Source organism: Triticum dicoccoides, chromosome 3B (assembly GCF_002162155.2).
Source record: "Triticum dicoccoides isolate Atlit2015 ecotype Zavitan chromosome 3B, WEW_v2.0, whole genome shotgun sequence".
NCBI classification, from domain to species: domain Eukaryota; kingdom Viridiplantae; phylum Streptophyta; class Magnoliopsida; order Poales; family Poaceae; genus Triticum; species Triticum dicoccoides.
In genome coordinates, this window is record NC_041385.1 from 761,713,805 (window position 1) to 761,718,737 (window position 4,933).

The following is a 4,933-nucleotide window of genomic DNA, read 5'->3' on the forward strand; positions in this document are numbered from 1 at the left end:
AGCCGCCCAGCCAGATCCTCACCGGCACGATCCTCGGAAGCCGGCACGCTCGTCGGACACCGGCATGACAACAGTTGGTCCGTGCGCACCGCGACTCCCTTTGCCGGCCGTCTCCTTCGCCGACGCCCGCAAGCTGTTCGACAGTTTGCCAAGGTACAAAATGGACTCTACCGACGAGTTTTCACAATTTCTTTGTGACTCCGGCTATTCGTCCTCCGATGACGAGGAGGAGATAATGGCTGCCGTGTTGGTCCATCACCACCTCAACAGCCAGCGGCCATTGTTCCGTGGCTTCATTCCGGGCCACCTTCCGGCGTTGAATCGCAACCGAGAGAGCGGGCATTTCCTTCTTTTGAAGGACTACTTTGATACAACAAACCCATTGTTCAAACATCGGAAATTCCGCCGCCGTTTCCGTATGAGTAGGCATGTCTTCAACCGTATTAGGGGTGGTCGGCTATGATGATTATTTCGAGTGCAAAGAGGATGCCGTTGGCAAGATTGGTTTTTCCTCTTATCAGAAATGCACTGCCGCCATCCGAATGCTTGCATATGAAGTGCCCAGTGATCTCATTGACGAGTACGTCCATATGAGTGAGTCTACTTGCCTAGAGTCTTTGTATAAGTTCTGCAAGGCTGTTATTGCTGTGTTTGGCCCTGAGTATTTGAGAGAGCCGACTGTTGAAGATACAACCCGTTTGTTGGCGATGAATGCCAGCAGGGGCTTCTGAGGGATGCTTGGTAGTATAGACTGCATGCATTGGGAGTGGAAGAACTGTCCTTCTGCTTGGCAAGGGTAGTATAAGGGCCATGTCAGGGCCTGCACTGTCATACTTGAGGCCGTGGCGTCTCAAGATCTCTGGATCTGGCACTCTTTCTTTGGCATGGCCGGATCACACAATGATATCAACGTGCTTCAGCGCTCGCTGGTGTTTGCTAAGCTTGCCGAAGGCAACAGCCCACCGGTGAACTTTACTGTCAACGGCCACACCTACGACAAAGGATACTATCTGGGTGACGGTATCTATCATCAGTGGACCACTATTGTCAAGACAATACCCAACCCTGTCGGAGAGAAGAGGAAAAGATTTGCCCAAGAGCAAGAGAGTGCTAGGAAGGATGTCGAGCGTGCCTTTGGTGTTTTGCAATCTCGATGGGGCATCGTTCAGTATCCTGCTAATACCTGGAGCACGCAGAAACTGTGAGAGGTGATGACTGCTTGTGTGATCATGCATAATATGATCGTAGAAGACGAGCGCCCGGAACGTCTGTATGATCAAGTCTTTCAGTTTAAGGATGAGAATGTTGTGCCTGAGCATTGAGTAGCGGCAACGTTTGAACAGTTCACCCAATTTCATGAAGACATGCGTGATTGAGAAACTCACATGCAACTGCAAAATGATTTGGTTGAGCATATGTGAGCTCATGTTGGCAACCAATAGATGTATCTTCTTTTATTCGTTTGCAAAACTATGTGAGACCTTTGTATTTTCATTTGGCTTGTAATAAACTATGCTATTTTATTCGGTCCAAAACGATTTTATTTTGAACCATGCAATCATGCAAAAAAAATAAGGGGGCCAGGTAGCCATGCCGGCACATATGAGTCGGCGCGTTGGGCGCCCTGCTGACCCATATGCAAAACAGGGCGGACGCCGGGCGAGCGGCCGACCCAAATAGATAAAAAACGGATGAAACCGCCGTTCGTTTGGGTCGCCCCATTGGAGTTGCTCTTACTATCCAGAAGGGAAGCTAGAGGACCCAGTTTTTTCTTGGAACGCCTCATCATATTGGCAGGCGATTTCTTATGGGCCGGAGCTTTTGAAAAAGGGTTTGGTTTGGAGAGTTGGGAACGGCAGGAGCATCCGAATCTGGCATGATAATTTGATACTCCGTCCTTTCTCGTTAAAACCTATCACGCTTTAGGGCAGATGCTGTATCGGTTTTGCGTCTGAATTGTTGAACGTTAATGGTTCTTGGAATATAGGACTGCTACATGATTATTTCTTGCGGGATGATGTGTTGGAAATTATTAAAATTCAAGCTTCATCCCGGTTGGAAGATGATACACTTGCTTGGGGTTTGGGCAAATATGGTAGTTTTACTGTGAAGAGTGCATACCAATTTGCTTTCGATGATGCACACATAACTAATGCAGCGGGATCTAATTCCAGTCCGGATGATCGCTGTTCTTGCCGGAACCTTATTTGGTCTTGCGACGTTCCTCCTACAGTTTGAAATTTTGCCTGGAAAGTCGCTACTAATGCCTTGCCAACATGGCAGATGAAGCACAACAGGAGTCCGGAGGTTAACGACCTTTGTACAATTTGTGTTGTTGAGACGGAAGATAACGTACATCCCCTCTGTTGCTTCACTTTTGTTCGACAATTATGGTCAGCAATGTCGAAGGTTTGGACTTTATCTGACTTGTCTGTTATTAGAAATTCAAGTAAGGAATGGTTGCTTATCATGTCCTTGACCCGTTGCCAGAAATTGAGAGGTGCATGCTTCTTAGGACTTTGTGGAGAATTTGGCACATCCGTAACGAAGTGATACACCATAAACCAGCGCCCCCAATGGAAGCGTCCATGAGGTATTTGGTGAGTTACCTTCATTCCTTGGTCGGACTGAAAATTGATCTATCTTCTGATCCGAGCAAACGGAAATCCTTAGTTATATATGACAAGCGACTTAAAAGTTCACATGTACTAATAGTTGAGAGCACTCATGTCAAATGGTGTCCCCCCTATGGCGGGTTGGGTGAAACTGAATACTGATGGGTCCTTTGTGAAAAATGGTACGGCTGGTGCGGTGATGGTGCTGCGAGATGGCAGAGGTAATGCCATCTACTCGGCTTGCAGGGAGCTTTTTTTATTCTGAGAAATTATTGAGGTTGAGTTGTGTGCTTGCATGGAAGACTGTCTTTTGCAATTCAGAGAAGTGACTTGCCGATCATTATTGAGATGGACTTTATTGTTGCAGTTAAGCTGATTCAAGCCAAGGATATTGATAGCTCGATCTACTCTTCATTAGTAAAAGAAATCCAGTTTTGCTAAAGGACATCTAGATGTGCTGTAAATATTTCTATGCTATTGATTTTATGTTAAGATTCGTGCAAACATTTTCTCTTGTCTTTTTTTCCTTTTCTTTATAGCTTGATTGAATCACTTAGATGTGCAATAACCATGTCACATTTAGAGACACACGATGTCTTCGGATTTGCTAAGGCACATCTAGACTTGTGTTAAGTATTGTACAACTAAATACTATACCATTGATTTTGCGTGAAGATTCATGATGATATTTTTCTTTTTTTTTCTTTTTTTTCTTCTTATGTTGATTGAGTCACTTAATGTGTAATACTTAGGGCCCATCTAAATATGCCCTAGACAGACCCTCTTGTATTACTCATGTAAATCATACAAAAAATAAGTTTAGCGATAATTTAGCAAAGTTTGCTAGACTAGAGGACATAACTATGACCTGGGCTGGGTCTGGCCCATTAGTTTCTTTAGAGCTAGCCGAGCCGATTGTAACGACATTGAGAATTGAGTAATAGATTTTACCCGTATAAAAAATAGTAAAAGTAATTTTTGCACCCCTCTTCTAATTTTTCTAGCTCCACCACTGACAATAATTACCTCTGAATTTGGTGAAAGTAAAATAAAAACACGTAGATTTTTGAATGCATTGCCCCAATTGTTGGTTCAGTTAAGAAAAGAAAACAAATCAACCCTGCGTGGTGGCCTCTGTTATGAATGATTGTAAGAATATTATTATTAGTTAATATACTGTAGTATGTAGAGAGAATTCCTTATTTAACACTGTCTAAAAATTTGTTGCTTTATTTGACACTCAATTTCTTTTTCTTCCTTATTTAACACCGCGTCTAAATTTTATGCCTTTTATGACATTTCCATCTATTTTACTCCCTCCTTTCCGGTTTATAGGACTCAATTCAAAAATCTCACCAACCAAAATAGATGGTGAGTGGTGGAATACTTTTTATAATTTGCAAAAACACCCAAGTAATGCTCTTGTTTTCCTCAAAAATTTATGTTTACCAATGTATTAATTGTAATGCCTGCATGCATAAAATACATGCATTGGTCAATTTTCTCTTAATACTTGCATGCAATTATTTAATGCACCTTGGGATCTGAACTTGTGGTGAGAACAACCAAATTGAGCCGTATAAAATAAAAAAATTAAGATTTTGAGATAAGCCCTCTAAACCGGAAAAGAGGGAGTAAGTCTTAATGGTGTTAAATGACACATGCCAGTCTTGTTTATTTTCTTTCTTTCAATCTGAACTTACGGCAGTTACTAAGGGGCTGGGTAGATACACATACACCTAGCAATATCTGCCATATACGATGATGGATAGGAATTCTACACGGACACGAGGTCGTGTTTATTTCCAACATTTTGCTAGGTGCGTGAGCAATTTTTTTTGAAGCAAAATCGACTGAGTGCTTCTGGCAGCTCTTGTGTACGCGTGTACAAGCACTGACTTTTCACAAAAGAATGTACAAGCACTAACTACGATATTAACATGCTGACTTGTTGTTTACGATCGAGTATGTAGTGTACCATGCACTATTGATGTACACCGGCAACCGTGTTGATCACTGTGCGCCCTCCTGTTACCAAACGCACTGCTCCAAGGGGCAAATTGAGTAGATCTACCAGACTTGCCATATAGACAGAGTTGCATGCTCAAGCTAAGCAACCACTTAAAAATTTGTCACATACTACATGCGGGGCAAATAGGTCTTTTCAGATGCCATTTAACACATTTAAGGCTTAAAATGGATGGAAGTGTCATAAAAGACATAAAATTTAGACACGATGCTAGATAAGGAAGAACAAGTTTTTCAGTATCAAATAAGAAAACAATATTTAAAACAGTGTTATATAAGGAATTTTCTAT